Source organism: Danio rerio, chromosome 5, assembly GCF_049306965.1.
Source record: "Danio rerio strain Tuebingen ecotype United States chromosome 5, GRCz12tu, whole genome shotgun sequence".
In the NCBI taxonomy this organism is placed as follows: domain Eukaryota; kingdom Metazoa; phylum Chordata; class Actinopteri; order Cypriniformes; family Danionidae; genus Danio; species Danio rerio.
This window is the reverse complement of record NC_133180.1, coordinates 70,382,217-70,403,024: the sequence shown is the minus strand read 5'-3', so window position 1 is coordinate 70,403,024 and position 20,808 is coordinate 70,382,217. Positions and strand designations below refer to the sequence as shown.

Here is a 20,808-nt window from a genome sequence, read left to right as displayed (position 1 = left end):
ATTTTCTGCCGTTTATTATTCCTAGTCATTTCTCCAATAGGCGACTGAATCGGAAGTTCTAAGACAATCGCGAAAACAGGCGCACTTCCGCATTTTAGAATAAGGTCAATATATATATATATTTATATATATATATATATATATATATATATATATATATATATATATATATATATATATATATATATATATATATATATATATATATACATACACACACACACACACACACACACACACACACACACATACATATATATATATTATTCAGGTAGGCCACTATTTATTTTCGCTGCTCACTGCGCACGTGATTAAACATAAGGAAGCTGATTGGCTGAAAATATTGCGCTTGATAACTACCGTCGTCCGCACACAATCCACACAGCCTTCGCTAGCGTTCATTCACATTCTCTCTCTTTCTCACACACACACAAACATGTAGGTATTTACTACGCACGAGTTAATTCTGGATCCATTAAAATAAATACCGGAACACAGAACACTAATTTTTGACATTTTCCAGAACAGCATCCGGCAAGACCCAGCTCAAATTTAGCACTGCTCATGCCACCTTAGTGCGAATCCTTATGCAAAATGGAGTGAACAGTCCTGCACAACAATAATAGGGTGATTAATGTGTCTCTACGGCACTTAAACAATGCAGCTAAAATAGAAATACTTAACTCAATTTTTGTTTACTTTTAGGATGCCTTCTGTTTACATGTTAGAACCTTAATCAGAGGATTGCCTTAATCATATTTATCTCAGAACACTGTAGTCCATGTAAACGTACCGCGTGTTAGCAGGACCACAGTCACATTCGTTTCTTTTCCCCAAGGCACTTAGAAACTGTTTCTTTCAGGCGTCCGGGTTGCAGAGAGTCCATCTTCATGAGGAAGAAACTACACACAGTTTGGCTTTAAGTTCCTTTCTATTTGGAAGATATATCGGCCTATGAATAACACAGTGGTCTAAAAAGAATGAAAAGCAGGTGTACTCCTGGCTGAACTCACGCTGGATGAAAAAACACAAAGATTCATTGTTAGATTTGTGTGAAAAAAAGACGCTTTTTCATGATGTTTTGCCTCTATAATTCAGCGTAAACATGTATTAAGCATTTCCAAAGATTTTCAATAATGTTTATATGTCATCTGATAATTCCCAGCAAGCAGGGTGTTTGTGATTTGAAAATATGCAAGGAGTTAAAGGAATCCAGATGATCGTCTGGCCTCAGGGAATCGCCAGGATTTTGGAAGTGCCACTTCTGCCCCCTATTGGAAGAGTTGCGACATTACAGCTTACAGTTTAAGGTTGGGCTTTCATGAAATGCTTGGTACACATTGCAAAACATCCATTTCTAAGCCTCAGGTTGACACAAATGCAAAAACCCTCATTTTCTTTCTTTTTTTTTGGTTCTGTTGTCTGTCTGTCATAAGGAAGAAACTGTAAATGTTGATAATTATCCACCTTTTTCCTGCACCCCATGATGCTTGAGTGAATTATGGGAGTAACTTCCATTAAATTATAAACATTGGGTGAAAATTTAAAAATGGATTAAATTAGGTATATTAAAACCGAAAATATATGAATATTAAAAATAAAAATTCTTAGAATTAAAAAATTACTTTCTGCAGAGCATAAATAACCTCCAAAACTCTTAACAAATCTTTCTGCAGCAATCTTACAGACATATGTTAAATATTACTGTACTATGGAGAAAACAAAGACAAAATAAAGCAGAGGAGCAACACAGGAATCTCAAATGAGCTTATACACCCACCGGCCACTTTATTAGGTACACGTTACTAGTACCGAGTTGGGCCCCCTTTTGCCTTCAAAACTGCCTTAATCCTTCATTACAGATTCAACAAGGTACTGGAAATGTTCCTCAGAGATTTTAATTTTTCAGAGGCTATATAGCATCATACAGTTGTTGGTCTGATTTGTCTGACAGATTTGTCACTGCACATCCATGATGCGAATCTCTCAATCAACCACGTCTCAAAGGTGCTCTATTGGATTGAGATCTGGTGACTGTGGAGGCCATTTTAATACAGTGAACTCATTATCATGTTCAAAAAACCTGTCTGAGACGATTCTCGCTTTATGACATGGTGCGTTATCCTGCTAGGAGTAGCCATCAGAAGATGAGTACACTGTGTTCATAAAGGAATGGACATGGTCAGCAGCAATACTCAGGTAGACTGTGGCGTTGACACAATGCTCATATGGTACTAATGAGCCCAAAGTGTGCCAAGAAAATATCCCCCACACCATTACACCACCACCACCCGCCTGAACCGCTGATACAAGGCAGGATGGATCAATGGTTTCATGATGTTGATGCCAAATTCTGACCCTACCATCCAAATGTTGCAGCAGAAATCGAGACTCATCAGACCAGGCAAGTTTCTCCAGTCTTCTATTGTTCAATTTTGGTGAGCCTGTGCGGATTGTACCATAGGTTTCCTGTTCTTAGCTGGCTGGAGTGGCACCCGGTCTTCTGCTGCTGTAGCCCATATGCCTCAAGGTTGGCGTGTTGTGCGTTCAGAGATGCTCTTCTGCATACCTCGGTTGTTGCCTTTCTATCAGCTCACAGGATAATATCATCTCTTTTGGACCATGCTCTGTAAACCGTAGAGATGGTTGTGCATGGAAATCCAAGTAGATCAGCAGTTTCTGAAATACTCGTTCAAAGATGTGAACGTTCACCTAAATCCCCTTTCTTCCCCATTCTGATGCTCAGTTTAAACTCTAGCTAATGTCTACGTGCCTAAAGCTGCTACCATGTGATTGGCTGATTAGAAACTTGCAATAAAAACAGTTGAATGGGTATACCAAATAAAGTGGCCGGTGAGTGTACATAAATATGCCTGTGACAATATTACAATATAAAATAAGTAAAATTAATTACAGTATATGACAATAAACACATATGTTACACTGACACAAGCAAGCACACCCTTATTATCCTCCATCATGGCACAAAGCCAAATACACAGTATGCCTCACTGACTTTACAGTGACTTTAGTTCTTTTTGAATGGAAGTTCCCCAAACCGGAAGTGCAATCCATCATTTGAAATGCAGTATTTATGAAATCATGGGGAAAAGGTGGATAGATTTCCTACCATTTGTGTTGACACATCAAACCTCAATTGCAGATTGAGCCAATCTGAAGCAGTGTTTTCACGATGATGATGATGATAATGATGATGACGATGATGATGATGATGATGGTGAATTCTGAATTATTATTGCAATTGGGGGAGGTGTGTGCATTGTAGAGCTTCATCATTCATGGAAAGTGCAGAAGATCTATTGATTTAAATGACACATTCTGCTAAAGGTTTGCTAAGAGTCTGACAGCAAAAGAGTCTAAAAGAGTTTCTGATTGTGAAAGAGAAACTGGAATTGGCCATGTTTTAATCTGACTGTACAGCTTTCCTTATGAATATACATTTAAGACATTTTGAAATACCTTTTCAAGTAAAAAACAATCTAAGATATAACTGAAGACATCACAGTATGCCAACATGTTCTTTCACTGTAAATGCCTTGAAAGGTATTATTTTTAAAAAATAATCTTCAAAAAAATACCCATTAGAAGAAACAAATACAATTTTTGATTGCACTTTTTGAAAGAAAAAAAAAAGGTATCCACCACAAATAACTAAAGATGGTCAAAAATCAAGAAGCATTTGCTTGAGAAGCAAAATGACATACATTACCGGTCAGAGTTTTGGAAGATTTGTATTAATGTAAGCAAATAAGTCTACTTTTCTTCTTTTAGTTGATGAATTGTGTACTTTTTCTAAGTTCTGGGTACATTTAAATCACAGTTGAATATGAATACATTTTTTAAAAAGTACTTTATTCCTGTGATTCAGTGCTGAGTTTTCAGCATCATTAATCTATTCTTTGGTGTTGCATGATCAAGCAGAAATGAAGAATTCAGATGCAAAAATCTCTAAATGCCATCTGGAATGTTTAGCTAAAAGGAGCATTTTTGCAAGCTACTGTGTGTATGTTAAGTAAATTAACTTTTATGGCAAAACATACAGTTGAAGTCAGAATTATTAGCCCCCTTTTGATTTTTTCTTTCTTTTTCTTAATATTTCCCAAATGACGTTTAACAGAGCAAGGAAATTTTCACAGTATGTCTGATAATATTTTTTTTTTCTGGAGAATGTCTGATTTGTTTTATTTCGGCTAAAACATAAGCGGTTTGTAATTTTTTAAACACTATTTTAAGGTCAAAATTATTAGCCCCTTTAAGCAATTTTTTTCTCGATAGTCTACAGAACAAACCATCATTATACAATAACTTGACTAATTACCCTAACCTGCCTAGTTACCCTAATTAACCTAATTAAGTCTTTAAATGTCACTTTAAGCTGTGTAGAAGTGTCTTGAAAAATATCTAGTCAAATACTATTTACGGTCATCATGGCAAAGATAAAATATCAGTTATTAGAAATGAGTTATTAAAACTATTATGATTAGAAATTTGTTGAAAAAAATCTCTCCGTTAAACAGAAATTGGGGGGAAATAAACGGGGGCGAATAATTCTGATTTCAACTGTAGGTTTTTGCATTGCCTTTAAAGTGAAATAACTGAACATAAATATTGGAGGCTTAGAAAAACAATCGTTCTAGAGGAAAATTTAAAGGTGTTTTCATCTGAACTCTTCAAATTATAACTAAAATGATGATTTACATATCAAGAATTAGCTTGTCGGGAGTATCATTCAAAATAGTGTCTTTTGAAAATAACTATATTAAATAAAGAAACTTAAATTGATCAAACTGTATATTTTTTACTGTAATCAAATTCTAATATTACACTTGATAAGCATTAACAAAGTTTCCATGGAAGTCTGGTACACTGTAAAAAAACATCTACACTACAAATGTTGTTAAGTTACTTCAACTTATTTGAATACGTTAATCAGGTTTCAACTATATTGTTTAAGTTATGCAAAGTTTAACTTAATAATTCCAGTCAGTTTGATATAAGTTAAGATAAATAGAAAAATGTAATTATTTAATTCAACTAAAAAACAAATAAATAAAGATGCTGTATGTAAGTTTTCGACTCTTTTAAAGCATTAAAATACCATACTATGTTTGCAGATATTTAAAAAACAAGTAAACATTCTTGTTTATCTGAAAAACAATACTAAAGTCAGATATTCTGTTTCGAAAATGCAAGTTACGTGCCAGAACAACTGTCTTTCTTTTGCTTCTTTAGTGCCAACCCACAGTTTAGCCAACTAAATTTCAGCAACCCATGTTGACTTGTTGGAAAACTGCGTAAGGAAGGCTCTTAAAGTGTGCATCTATGACCGAAATGCGACCTCCAGTAGACAGTAGCAGCCTCCGAAATGAGACACAGATTCAGAGTTCCACATGAGGTTATTAATTAGCAAATAATATAATTATTTTGAGCGTAAATATTAGGTGACGTCGTAACCCCGTGACCTAACAACACGCTACGTTATGAGATTTGCAGTGATAAACAATTTAGCTGTTTGCACGAGATGAAACACGACAGAAATGTAAATACCGCCATTCAGAAGCACAGAATAGTGCACTTACTGCACTCCAATGAAATGGTAAAGTTTTGGTCCCACTTTATATTAAGTGTTCTTAACTACTATGTACTTGCATCAAAAAATAAATACAATGTACTTAATGTGTTTATAATGTATTTGAGAACACTTGTGGTGCTTTTGAGTTGGGATAGGGGTTGGGTTATGGACAGGTTTTGTGGCATGGGTAGGTTTAAGGGTGGGTTAAGGTGTAAGGAGTGGTCAACAGTGTATTTACAAATGTAATTACAAAAGTTAATTACAGATGTAATTACATACATGTATTTAATCAAGCATAAGTACACAGTAAATACATGTATTTACACAATAAGTACATTGTAACAAACTATTAATTCCTGTGTACGTGCTTATTAGTTAAGGCCACTTAATATAAAGTGGGACCAAAGTTTTTAATCTAATTAATACATATTAAACTTTAACATTATTTAATGTAGATGCTGAATCACTGACACAGTATGTGTCACAGTTCGAAAGTTCAATTTCAAACGGTTTATTTTATTCTCAAGATCTAAGGTGAACTATCTGCTGCTGCTTTCAGTAGTATGGCAATAAATGTCATGTAAAATGGCATTCAAACTCACGTTTTTAGCATTTAACACTGAATAAAGCACATGAGGTGTAGCTGAGGCAATCATTGTCAGTTTTATGTTGTTCAGATGCAAGAAATAGAAGCCGTTTCTAATGTCAAATTTCAGGTGTTGATTAGGACAAAAACTCCTTTTAATAAGGAAAATATTCCTTCTATCAAGTGTGTTGCTTTTATTTAGAACACCACTTAAATCAGCCTTTAGGCTTGATAGTCATGCACACTCCTGTTGATTTTATTAGTCTAGCAACCTGCGCTTGCGTGTTTTGATCTAGGAGTGCAATACCTAGTTCAACCATTGGGTGTCAAGCTTACATACAGCAAGACATATTTTACAGTTTATAATAATACATTGATTTCAATGAAAAAAAACACTACAGTGGTCACTAAAATAACATAAAACTGAAAAAGTTCCAAATTTACAGAAAATAAACTGAGGAAAATCAGATAACACTTTAAAATTGTGGTTTAACAAAAGCATTAAACAAAACTATTGAATCTAGCCTGTACAAAATTGAGGGGTATTAATAATTATGTTCACATCTATATACTGTACAAACACACCACATAGTTAGATATTAGTTTTGAGTGTGGTTTAAGCCTAATATTCATCTTGCTTCTCAAGTAAAAATATCTTGATTTAAGGAGGTTTGGATATTTGTATTGGAAAACAAGAGACAAATACTATGGAAGAACATCAATTTTTGGAGTTTTGCTACAAGTTATGCAATATTAATTTGTGGAAGGTTGAATTAAAATGTATTAAAACCAACAGAAACGGTTTTAAATGAGTGGACTTTTGTGGGTTTTGTCATTGGACATCTTTGGCATTTCAGTACTCTCCCAAACCAGCATCTTGTGAATGTGAAGACGAGATTTAAAGACCCCTGGCTGAGGTTAAGACAAAACGCAAAACTCTTGGGTTTGCACTAGTCAAACAGGGTTTGTTAGACCATCAGGAGCAAAAGCACGTCCTATCTGAGACAAATCTGTAATATTTCTCTGTGAGACACCGATCCGTCACAGGACACGTCCGATGAAGACAAAAGAGATGCATTTTAAAAGATTTTTCTATTTTTGTACAGTGTAATGTCGTTTTTCTCTATGTCATTATTTCATCGTTTGTACATTGTAAACGTTGCTGGTGTAAATATTCATTTGAAAGAGGAGCCTCAATCCTGTTCCTCTGCTGTTTGTTACCCTCATCTAAGAGCTGAGGATGGCTCGATTGTTGTTTTTTACAAGGCAATTGGAGGGTGTATTGTATATTGTCCTCTATTATATAATGTCTGTTCAAAGGACTATTAAATTTCAGATTGTAAAAAAAGCCTGCGCTGCTATCTTCAGAAAACATCAGTCAACTATTCAAAAGGCAGGAATAAAACATCATGGTAACACTTTACAATAATGTTGCAGTAGTCATTGCGTTTACTAACATGAACAAACAATGAATGGTATATATTTAGTGTTCATGTTAACTCAGGCTGCACTAACTAACGTTAACAAGCATGAATTTGGATGTTAAAAATGCATTAGTAATGTTAAACTATGATTAATAATTGCTGTAGAAGTATCATTCATACTTAGTTCATGTTAGGAAATAAATTAACTAATGAAACCTTATTATAAAGTGTGACCAAGATCAAATATAATGAATAACAGAGCCAAATAAATACAAATATAAAATAGGATTAATGTTTTCGTTAACAAAAATATTGCTGCCTTAAAATGTCTGCATAAAACAAATCAAAGCCAAAACACGAAAATAAAAAAGATGAAATTCAACTGAAAAATTTACCCTAAGTCTAAATTGAAGTAAATTTCTGTAATTTTATGTTCAATATTTTACAGTAAATTTCTGTCATAAAACGGCCGTTATTTTACGGTTTATTTCTGGCACCCCAGCTGCCGCAAATAAAGTGTAAAATTACAGTTTTTTTTGTTTTCAGTCCACCCCTTTGAGCAGATAGGTAACAGGTTGTTATGTTATAAATATTCATTCATTTTCCTTCAGCTTAGTCTTTGATTTATCAGAGGTCACCACAGCAAAATGAATCTCCAACTAATCCAGCATATGCTTTACACTGCGGATGCCCTTGCAGCTGCAACCCAGTACCAAGAAACACCCATACCTCTCACATTCACACACACTCATACACTGTGGCCAATTTAGTTCATCTAATTCACCTATAGCGCATGTCTTTGGACTGTGGGAGAAATCAGAGCACCGGGAGGAAACCCCAACATGCAAACTCCACACAGAAATGCCAACTGACCCAGACTCGAACCAGCGACGTTCTTGCTGTGAGGCGACAGTGTTAACCACTGAGCCATAATGCTGCTGTTATACATATTATGCACAGCAATTTCAGACATATTACTGAATTATTATCTCTGCACTGAATAGACAAAATGAACAGTGAATAGTGGCTGAGCTCACTTGTCCAGCATCGCAACTAGAACGTGTCTTCCATTAGGAAAAAACTTCAAACTTCACAAATGAGACAGGAGGGTTGTCGTCATCTGGAAAGAAAACAAAAAAATCAGTTCTCCATCAACACACTCTCCTTATTTGCATTTAGAGAGGCCACATTTATCCAAATTATACACCACACACCATCCTGCCATCTGGCACCACAACAACAGTTGAAATTTAAATGATAAAAACATCCAACAATGATAAGAAAAGTTGATATCATGCTTCACAAGCACATAGACTGCAGAGAAAACAGCCTCATACTGTACCTATAAGAGTTCTCAGACATTAACTTGATGCAGGATAGATAGACAATAGATAAATAATGTCATTACATTTCATGTTTAGTAATATGTATATAAAATGTCTGTTTTTGTTGCCATACACCACCGGACTAAGGTCATATCGCCCATCCAAGTTTTAGGAACAACAAATAATAACTTGACTTCTAGTTGTTTATTTTGTATCAGAAGTGGCTTATATGAAAGGCAAAAGGCCTCTAGATAACGCTTATTTTACCAAAATATAATTTGATCATGCTGTGATTTTTAATTATTAAATTAGGACAGGGGCGAAGACGTGGCGCAGTAGGTAGTGCTATTGTCACACAGCAAGTTGGTCGCTGGTTCAAGCCTCGACTCAGTTGGCGTTTCTGTTTGCATGTTCTCCCTGCGATCGTGTGGGTTTTCTCCGGGTGCTCCGGTTTCCCCCACAGTCCAAAGACATGCGTTACAGGTGAATTGGGTAGGCTAAATTTTCTGTAGTGTGTCTGTGTGTGTGTGTGAATGTGTGTGGATGTTTCCCAGGGATAGGTTGCGGCTGGAAGGGCATCCACTGCGTAAAAACTTGCTGGATAAGTTAGCGGTTCATTTCGCTGTGGCGACCCTGGATTAATAAAAGGACTAAGCCGACAAGAAAATGAATGAATGAAAGAATAAATAGGACAGTAAGGTCTGACTTTGTCAAAGTCTTGTCACTTAACAGAAATAATGTACAATATAGAAAATAAAGTCATGCTGCAGTGGAAAAAGAATTAATATCATGTATGACTCCCATGACCTTGGATGACTGCATCCATACATCTCTGCAATGACTCGAATAACTTATTAATAAAGTCATCTGGAATGGCAAAGAAAGCATCCTTGCAGGACTCCCAGAGTTCATCAAGATTCTTTGGATTCATCTTCAATGCATCCTCCTTCATCTTACCCCAGAAATGCTCAATAATGTTCATGTCTGGTGACTGGGCTGGTCAATCCTGGAGCACCTTGAACTGGATGTGGAGGCTGAAGGATGAAAACGAGTGCTATCCTGCTGAAGAATTTGCCCTCACCTGTAGTTTTTTATTTTACCATATAATTTACTTCAAGTTTATCTATCACAGATTTGACTTTTCCTCAGGAATCATAGATTGTTTGTTTGTCTTTCAGTTACAAAATAATAAAAGTTATAAAAAGGCAATTTGGACATTTTAAAGTACAATTCTTTGATTTCTTTTCAGAATTGTGAAGAGGAAAGTCTTATAAACTCAGAATATTAAGAAAAAAATCTAATATAAAAAGTCTAAATCTCTTTTTTTATTTTTAGATTGAAATAAAGCACAAAATACAATCAGTTGTTTTACAGATACACAATAACAAAAGTAAACAAAGACAATTTTGACTTTTAAAATGCACAGTGCTTTGATTTCTTTTCAGAAGTGTGAGGAGGAAAGTCTGAAATGTGATACACTGTAAAACCCAAAAGTCAAGTTCATCAAATGAAATGAGTGTTAGCTCAAAATGGACAAAGTTAATTTTACTCATTTGAACTCAGTGTTGAAGATTATGAGTTAATTTAATACCTCATTACTTCAACGAGTAAGTTCACAGTACTCATATAGATTCATTTTTTTTTAACTTAAATGGTTTGATTTGCCTTAACTTAATGGGTTTGGCAGTACTTAGTTGGTTTGAGTTGTCTTCATTTATTGGGTGTTACATGTGCTCAAATTGCTTCGTTTATTCAAATGGATTAAGTTCACAGTACTCATTAGGACTAGTTTTTCAACTTAATTGGTTTGGTGCAATTGTTTCCTCAAATAGTGTGAGTTACCTTAATTTATTGGGTTTTAGTGTACACTGTAAATTCTAACATGTTCAGTTTACTTAAAAAAAGTTTGGAAACCGATTGCCTTATTTTTGCGATATAAACTTACAAGGAAATCTTAAGTTAAGTTTAATTATTGCCTTGAAGTAAGAAAACTAAAACTTATAAAGTAAACTAACTGTTAAAAATTAAGTAAGTTTAATAGAAAATTCTAGTTAACATACTTGTCATTATTTAGTAATCTTACTTAGGGTTTTATAGTAAGATTACTTTAATAACTCTATTTAACTAATACTGTTCTACCATGTTCAGTTAACATCTTGAATGCTAGTAGTCTCAACATTGTTTTAATCCACCATTTTAAGTAATGTCAACTAAAGAAACTACGTGCAATCGGTTTCCACATTTTCTTCAATTAAACTGAACATAAAATATGTAGTTCAACCTACAAGTAATGACATTATACAGGTCTTAAATGTAAACATTTTATTTGACAAAATTAGCAGAATTTCACAATACACTTGTGATATTTTAGTATCACAATACACTTATACACAATACAGTTTTGTAAAAACCTGTTGTAAAGTGCTGTAATATACTGTAAACAGCAATACAGACAAAAAATATAATAAACATGTTCAACCCTAAAACACAAGTTTTCGAAAAGGTTTGAAAATCTATCAAAAAAACTATAATACTTGACACTTGGAAAAATGATACTTGAATTAGTGTAATTAAACATGCCATTGCACCAGCACCTTAAACATGGCAGCATATAGACACTCACAGAGGAACAGATATTAAGCTGTAAAGCTAATTTGTTAGACTGTGTAGTTTAGATTTTCCTACAGAAAATATCACATTAGTGTGGTCAAAAGTATTGAGTTTGGTATCAATCAATACTGAAATATTAAAAATATCCATTTTCCACCAGCATTTGAGTGCTACTGAGCTCGTTCTTAAACACCATTGATTGGCCACCGTGTTCACATGCTCAACAGAAATGACTGTGATTGGCTGTGACTGTCATAGGTTTACCATTTTTCACTGAGTCCAAACAAAGTTACACAGACACTGAAGTGTTTCAAAGCCATGTCGATAGCTGATTTGTTTAGAAGCTAACATATAAGCTATCTGGTGATGAATCGACTGATCGACAGTGCTTTGAAGTTATCCAGTGTCTTTGTATCTTTGCACCTGGTGAACAGTAGTGAAGTGTGGTAAAAATAATGACCTTCAAAGCCAATCAGTCATATCTACTGAGCATGTGAACACAATGGCCAATCAGTTCTTGCAATGTTAGTGGGAAATGGATGGACTTTTTTTTTATTTATTTCAGTACCGATTGGTACCAAACTCAATACTTTTGACAACCCTATAAATCACAATACACTTTTTTGGTAAAAAAAAAAAAAAAAAAAAAGTGTTTTAAACACCAAAATGCTGCAGTCCTAAATGTAACACTGCAAACAGCAACATGTTAAAAAGCAACACTTTGTAATTAAACATGCCATTATACCTGAACCTTTAAACATAAAGCACAGCAGTATATAGGCACTCGCCGAATAAAACACATTACGCTTCCCTCCCAGCAAAAGCAACACACGTTGAACAAATTCAAATGCATTGCTCAAAGTCTTTGGGTAGTCCGAATTCAGTGTGTAAATCAAAGCAAAAAAAGAGACATACTGCATGTGGCAAAGTCCATAACCACTTTTCCTTCCAGTATAAAGGCCCACATTGCATCCATAATGAGGTTCTTTAGACATCTTCACACACGACAGTCAGCAGGCCAACATCTTCTGCACTGAAGTCCGACTCTACAATTACATCCTATGAATAGAGAAAGAAAAATAAGTAAAGTTTGATATTCTAAATGGCACTAATAAAGCCTGTAGTGGCCAGGAGACCAAAAGCAGAGGTGAAAAAAATACAATTCCTTGTGCTTAATTTAGTAACACTTTAGTAGGAACCAATTACCCTATTAACTAGTTGCTTATTAGCATGACTATTTGTGTTTATAGTACATTTTACATTCAAATGCTTCTTATAAGAAGGCCTTGCTATGGTGCTCCTTCTTCAATGTAGACCAACACGATGGATTTGCCTGTACTGCTTCTACTAGGCTTGTCATGATAGTGGAATTTATTACCAATCCATATAGTAATTTTAAAAACATCCATTTCCTGCTAACATTTGAGCATTGTTGAGTGTCATTTCTGTTAAGCATGTGAACAGAATGGCAAAACAGTGCTGTTTAAAAATGTGCTCAAAAGTGCTTAAAATGTTAGCAGGAAATTTGCTGCTTAAAATTGCAGCAGAGATTGGTACTAAATTCCAGTATCTTGATCATGATACTATTCTAAAGGAACAATAATTTTTCTTAATTAAAGAAACACTGTAATGTAATAAAACAAACTGCAGTAAAAGTACTTTTAAAACATTTTCAAGAAATTAAATGCAAATGTGTGAGAGACCAATTGGTGCTACATAATCAATATAAATATTTTGTAGGGAAAACTTAATAAATTGGAAACCGATTCATGCATTTGGTTTTGCTAGATTAAAGCAGTGAGTCAAGTTTGCATTATTTAGCACACTTTTTAAAAATGTATTAATAACTATTTTTTAATAAGAAAATTGATGTTTTAGTATGGCTTTTAGAACAAGGGTGCAGCCATCTACAATCCCACAGCAGGTGACTTCACAGGGTTGGTTATAATACGGAGCATCTTTGACTTTGTGGCTTTTAACACTATCTTTTTACATCTTAATCCAGCAGGTTCTTTCAACTGAAATTATATTTCTCTCAACATATTACATAGGTATTACACTTATTAAGATTTTTTTTTCAAGCTAATCTTCCTCCTTTTCAAAACAAGTGTGTTTAAAAATTAAAGAAATGCATTCATTACTTCACTGGCCTATGAAGCTAACTGACCCTGTGACGGCACAAGCTGCTGTATTTGCAACATAGCAATGCTCTTGCTCCAAAGGCCATAATATAACATCCCTCTTACTTTCAAATACTTACATTAAATGCATTTGTTTTATTTTTATAAAATTGAAAATTTTTATTAATAAGTGAAGTAAACTGGAATGACTGCTTCATTTCCAGTCTAAGAAAGCAGAAACAATAATACTACTTACAAAACACATCCTGAAAATTTCTTTAGACTCATCCCTCTAAAGGACTGAAAGACCCCGGAGAACTGCTGCCAGATGACCTTGAAAAAGTAAAGACAGGTAGACATGCATTATAGCCCAATGAAAACATCAAATGCAATTTATTGCAATCAAATGCAAATTATGATTCAAAGATGATGTCACAAAAATACCTTTGAATAAACATGTTGAAAATTTCTTCTAGTTTTCTTCTGCAATTTTCTCCTGTTTTTTTTTTTTATTTCAATCAAACGAGCAGTGTGTGTCCAATGCAGCGTAGAACTTGGATCTCACATTTCTTCCTGATATTCGATTGAATTCTGCAAAGATCCAATCAAAACATTATTAGTCATTAATAATATTCAAAAACACAAATTCACAAAATCACACAAAGTTTTGAAAAGAAAACAAACCTTCTGCAGCACTTGCATCAGCTGGTGTTTCCTCTATGACTTCCTTCTGGATGTCACTGTTGTGCACAAAAACGTAAAGTGTTATTGACATGGCTAAGCGAAATTCTAAAACAAAAAACAGAAATCAGAAACACATGCAATGATACAATGCAATGCCATTTAGCAACAGATGTTACACTTTAACATGACATAGTTAAATGTTCTTGAATAATAAAAGCTGCCAAATACTCCCGGCGCCTGTCATCAAAAGCATGAGCTATACTTGTCACCAAACAGTAATAAACACAACCCCCGATTAAATATACTCATGGCATTGTTGCTGGTGTGCCTTACTTTTATGCGCATTAAAAGTGGAATAAATATTTGTCTCAATTGATGTCTTTAAAAGGACACTGAACTTTCTGACTAGGGTTGCACGGTTTACCGGTACTATGGTAGTATCGTGATACTATGGCTCCAAGATACTGGCGGTGCCACTGTAGTTTGTAAACGGTAGTATTGTCATTAACAGTCTGCCTACAATACATAATGCTGCATGTGAAAAAGTCACTAAAATACTTACACGATTCAGCAACAATAGATCATTGTATTTTAATAGTCTATGGAGCCTTCTAAGGTTGTAAAACTGTAGAATTTGAAACTTTTATAGTAGCCTAATGCATATTTTGTGATGGTTCATTTTGAATCGGAATTCGTTTAATTCTGTTCCTGTCAATATGATATAATAGCTACAACAACCGTGACAATCTATTAAAAAGAATGACTCATAAAGTGAAATTTTGAATTACTTTGGATTCTTATCCGATAATAAGTGTGAAAAAAGTATGATAGATGAAAAACCCAAAATAGCAACAGGAAACTATTTTTGACCACTTCATATAGCCTAGGTTTGTTGGAAAAATGCTGTTTTCTTTATTTATCTTTATTTTAATGTATTTTTTTTGCTGGAATGAATACATTTTAGGTGAAGAGATGTGCAAATACTTTTTTCAACAATAAGGGAATTATTTAAATTCAAGTAGGCCTATAATAACATATACAATATATTATTTCTGACATTTTTCTTTATTTCATGGATTTAAGTTATGAATTACAGTATTGCAATACTACTTGGTATCACCATACTTCAGCTGGTATAGTATTGTAACATAAATTAATGGTATCACAACACAACAACCCTATTTCTAACTAGTCCTCAGATGATTATTCAAATGGACAAAATATTCGGACTATTCTTGATCATGCAGTTCTTTGCTGAGAATTTTGTTAAATGTACTTTTAATGCATTAAACGATTTAAAATTACCCTGACACTCAGTATGGAGACAAGGTAACGTTAATAGAACAATTCATGAATATGTTCTATGGCTTGTGCAGTATTGTTCAAAAAGTTTTCTTTGATGTGTAAGTGCAAAACTTACATTTCCACTGCATATCAGCTCACAAACTGGTAGTCTGAAATAAAAAATAAAGGGTATAATGATATTACAAACCAAATATGCCACTCACAATACTCTAATGGTGTGCTACATTTTAAACAACCTTGTAATTGTTCACATTTATTTGCCCTAAATTGTTAAAAATTAGTGAAACCTTCTTTAAAAATGCAAACTAACAGGTTTGGCAAAGCCTGTTTCTTAACAGAAAGTTTGCTTATAACAAAGGCTTGTTGATGCCTTTGTGTGATATTGAGCAAACAAAGGGATGTTTCTGTGCTTGGTTGTACGAGTTATAACGTTACCACTTCATCATTAACGTTATCCATCACACATATTCAGTCGCGTCTGGTCAGATTTACTTGTCATTACAGCAATACAAAACACTCAATAACGTAACGGCAACACTGGAATAAACCTTCAAAACGGCATAAAGAAAAGACAAATAGCATATAAAACAAATAAATGAGTTAATTAAATATCTCTCGCATTTTCATAAGTTTAACTTTAAGTTTCATAGGGATTGTTAGCATAAGCACACTTTAGCATCATGTGTAAATATGTATCTGCCTCATACAGTGACACGAATCGTAATCGCATCGAAATCCTAAATTACCTAAGACACTCACGGGTCCATTTTGAGCTGAAACTGCTTTATAATGTTCGTATAATGTTCTTTATAAGCCTCGGCGGGTTAAAACTGCTGCTGCCCCGGCGATCATGGAGAAAAAAACGACTGGTCTGGTCATAAGCCGCTCGCTGACGCCGGACCGAATCACAGCTGATCTCCTCACCTGCTTCCTGCAGGTGATCTCATAAAAGTAAATCTTAAAAAAAAACACGCATATTTTCGTCACAACAAGCGCCACTAAAGTTCAGCGATAACTGACGTTACTGTATTTGTAATGCGGATAAATAGGTTTCGTTTTCTTTTTTAAAAATGTAGACCTACAGCTATGTGTTAACTTTACATCTATTTGAACGGATCATTGCGCGCGCTCTTGCTCTCTCAGTGCATCATTTAAAATGGCGCGGCCCGCTCTTTTAGAGCATAACGCCCACTTTACAAATTACTAACGTTACTAACTTTACAAATTATTAATAGTTATTAAAAAGGACTAAGCAGCTAAAAATAGCTTATCTAGTAAAGTAGACAGTATTGCAAATAACGTGCAGTGGTCAAAACGTTTAGTCACAACATCATGGGCTATTAATTAGTTCACAAAACAGCAAACAATTTCACAAAGTGCAGGAAATAAACAGATTACTGATACTATACAAATAAAATCAAAGTAGTAATTAAAACGAAAAGTTTACCTTGATTTACAGCAGTACATCTTCTCAATATGAAATCCTGTCCTTCAATGGCGGTGCTGGGTGGCGGTTGGTTGTGACTCGGGATGGGGGATGGGAAATCACCACCCAGTACGCATGCGTAACAGCATGGCTTAGCCCTTATAAGCAATTTTACTCAAATTACATTAGTTATGGGAACTTTATACCTTACTATGTCAGCAACACTAATGCATTTCTAGTAAACTCAACAATTAGCTTAAAATTAAGTAAACACACTAGAATTTTGATAGTAAGGAATACTATTCGCATTTACAGTGTATATAAACTCAGGATATTAAAAAAAATCTAGCCTAATAACTAAAAGTCTAAATCTCTTTTCTTATTTATAAATAAATAAAAAAAACAAATAAATAAATAAAGCACAAAGAGCACTTCGATTTTTTTAAACCTATTTTCTTTTCTTTTTTGGGTGGTCCCTTTAAATAACAGTTCAAGATAAAATGTTTACTTAGTGTTTCAAACAACTTTTGTAAAATAAATAGTCAAAATGTATGATATTGACCATTTTGAGAGTCTTTGTAATAAAATAGAGTAGATTAAAATATATTTGAATTTGGCTTAGTTCTTGTTGCGTTTCCTCAGTTTCCTTTCTGACTATCTGACTATCGTTCAAGGTGGACCCCTTGTGGACTAAACCAAGCAGTGTTCAAAGCACATTCTTTCATTTATTTTCCTTCGGCTTAGTCCCCTTATTCATGAGGGGTTGCCACAGCAGAATGAACCGCCAACTAATGCAGCATTTGTTTTACACAGCAGATGCCCTTCCAGCTGCAACCAAGTACTTGGAAACATCCATACACACTAATTCGCACACATACACTACAGTTTGTTTAATTCACCTATAAGCGCATGTGTTTGGACTGTGGGGGAAACCGAAGCACCCAGTGGAAACCCACGCCAACACGGGGAACATCCGGAAAGTATTCATAGCGTTTCACTTTTTTCACAATTTTTTATGTTACAACCTTATTCTAAAATGGATTCAATTAATTTTTATCCTCATAGTTCTGCACACAATAGCCCATAGTGCCAATGTGAAAAAAGATGCTTTGAAATTGTTGCAAATTTATTAAAAATAAAAAAAAAACTGAAAAATTACATGTACAGAAGTATTCACATTCTTTGCTGTGAAGCTCTAAATTTAGCTTTGGTACATTCTGTTTCCACTGATCATTCTTGAGATGTTTCAGCAGCTTAACTGGAGTTCACCTGTGGTGAGTCATCGGGGGAGAAGGCCCTTAGTCGGGGAGGTGATCAATACCTCGATGCTCACTCTGTCTGAGCTCCAGCGTTCTTCTGTGGAGAGAGGAGAACCTTACAGAAGGACAACCATCTGAGCAGCAATCCACCAATCAGGCCAGTGTAGAGTGGCCAGACGGAAGACACTCCCCACCTGGAATTTGCCAAAAGGCATCTGAAGGACTCTCAGACCATAAGAAACAAAACTCTCTGGTCTGATGAGACTAAAATTGGAGTTAATGCCAGACGTTACATTTGGAGAAAAGCAGGCACCGCTCATCACCAGGCTAATATCATCCCTACAGTAAAGCATGGTGGTGGCAGCATCATGCTGTGGGGATGTTTTTCAGTAGCAGGAACTGGAAGACTAGTCAGGATAGAGGGAAAGATGAATGCAGCAATGTACAGAGACATCCTGAATGAGAAACTGCTGAAAAATATTAATGGAGTGGTGAATGTCCAGCGGTTCTAGGCACGTGCACACATAGGGCTCAACCTGTGCAGTGGACATGCCCTTTTTAGTCTTGGATAGAAAGTGCCCTTCCAAAATGATCAAAAGTGCCCCCGTGACACTCCCCTCGCCCTACCTCCCTTCAGTAGGCATGTGACAACTCCGCTTATCAGAACGCGCGACAACACCGCCCTTCAGTACGACAACACCCCCCCCCCTCTTCAAATATTTCATCTTGCACATGCCCTTTGGACAGTCTCTGCACGGGCCTGAGCGGTTCATTCCGCTGTGGCGACCCCAAATTAATAAAATGACTAAGGGTGCTTTCACACCTGTGAATCGATTCAGTTGTTCCGAAACAGAGATTAAAATTGTTACATTGTTGCTCTTTGCTCTTGGAGCGGTTCGCTTTCACACTGCAAAGTTTCTAATCGGACTAAAAGAGCTAAAACAAGTCACGTGCGAGTAAACTCTCCTTACATTGGTCAGAGTGTCAGGGTTTATTTTGCAGCGTCCCGCTCAGCTTTCAGGAGGTGGTGGTTTGGTGGTGATTGACAGGGTGCGCGCGCGTGACGTGTCTGAGGAGAGACACGGTGGGGAGGGGTGAGAAGGGTGCGCGACGATGCCTATTTGAGGACTGGGAGGGAGACGCGAGATTACCGGGAGATCATCACTCGTTTGCGGGCATCCGGAGACTCGCGAAACTTCCCGCCATACTCATAATTCTCTCTTCATGTATTACATATCCATAAAACACTGTAATATAACCGCGCTCGGATCGGATCGCTTTCTCACTGCAATCGAACCGCTCCAGGGTTCGTTTCAATCGAGCCGAGACCACCTCATTCAAGCGATCTCGGAGCGATTACTTTGGAGCGGAATAGAGCGCGATTGCCCTGTTCACATATGCCAATCGAACCGCGCTAACTGGGCAAACGAGATACGTTCCGAAACAAAAGTGTAGGTGTGAAAGCACCCTAAGACAAAATGAATGAATAACGAATGTCCTTGAGTGGCCCAGCTAGAGCCCAGAACTAAATCCTATTGAACATCTCTAGAGAGATCTGAAAATGGCTATACACTGTCGCTTTCCACACATCCTGATAGAGCTTGAGAGGTACTGCAAAGAGGAATGGGCAAACATTCACAAAAACAGGAGAGCCAAGTTTGTAGCATCATATGCAAAAAGACTTGAGGCTGTAATTGCTGCAAAAAGGTGCATCAACAAAGTGTTGAGCAAAGGCTGTGAATACTGGTGTACATCTGATTTTTTTCAAGGTTTTTATTTTTAATAAATTTGCAACAATTTCAAAAAAATAATTTTTCACATTGTCTTTATGGGGTTTTGTGTGTAGAATTTAAAGGAAATAAATGAACTGAATCCATTTTGCAATAAGGCTGTAACATAAAGAAATGTGGAAAAAGTGAAGCGCTATGAATACTTTCCGAATGCACTGAAAATATTTTTTCTGGCATGTTTATATTAATTGGCAAATAAATAAAATACGAAAATTTTGACTTCAAAATAAATAAGAAATCAACATTGGGGGAGAAAACCTTGATCTTCAAACACAAGCAATATTAATCCCTTGGTTATTATGACAGGCGGAAGAGCATCTGTTGCATGATGCATATAGCGGAATAGTTGGTGGTTCATTCTGCTGTGGTGACCCATGATAAATAAGGGACTAAGCTGAAGGAAAATGAATTTTTTTTTCTGACCACTTGTTGTAAATTTATGAACCACACTCAGCTAGCACGCACGCATACACACCTAGTCTATATAAAAATGCAAGTGTTCATTTTGTAGCAGTTATATAATAATAGAGCTACAGTCAGTCATTAACAGATATGACCAGCTGACGTTATACTGTAAAATATGTGTATTTGCTTGTATTAAAGAGAAAAAAGGCAGGGCAGCGCCGAGCTACAGTTATTCATTCACACAACAACAACCACAATACCGTGCGACGCAGCGCGCATGC

The 20,808-nt window shown here is 35.5% G+C and overlaps 1 protein-coding gene and 1 long non-coding RNA gene across 2 annotated transcripts in view; one reads left to right on the top strand and one right to left on the bottom strand.

The window, feature by feature from the left end:
- The window catches only part of rxrab (retinoid x receptor, alpha b), a 130,473-nt gene extending 119,000 nt beyond the window's left edge, over positions 1 to 11,473 (top strand). Inside the window, exon 12 of the transcript XR_012406102.1 lies at positions 9,592 to 11,473. The gene's annotated coding sequence lies outside the window, so the exon portion shown is untranslated. The remainder of the gene's footprint in view (positions 1 to 9,591) is intronic.
- LOC137495653 (uncharacterized) lies at positions 11,231 to 16,515 on the bottom strand. Its single transcript, XR_012406487.1, has 6 exons — positions 16,407 to 16,515; positions 15,763 to 15,796; positions 14,343 to 14,398; positions 14,103 to 14,249; positions 13,915 to 13,991; positions 11,231 to 12,597 (listed from the first exon to the last, which is right to left on the bottom strand). It is a non-coding gene; the product is annotated as an uncharacterized lncRNA (long non-coding RNA).
- Between the last annotated feature and the right edge of the window lie 4,293 nt (positions 16,516 to 20,808).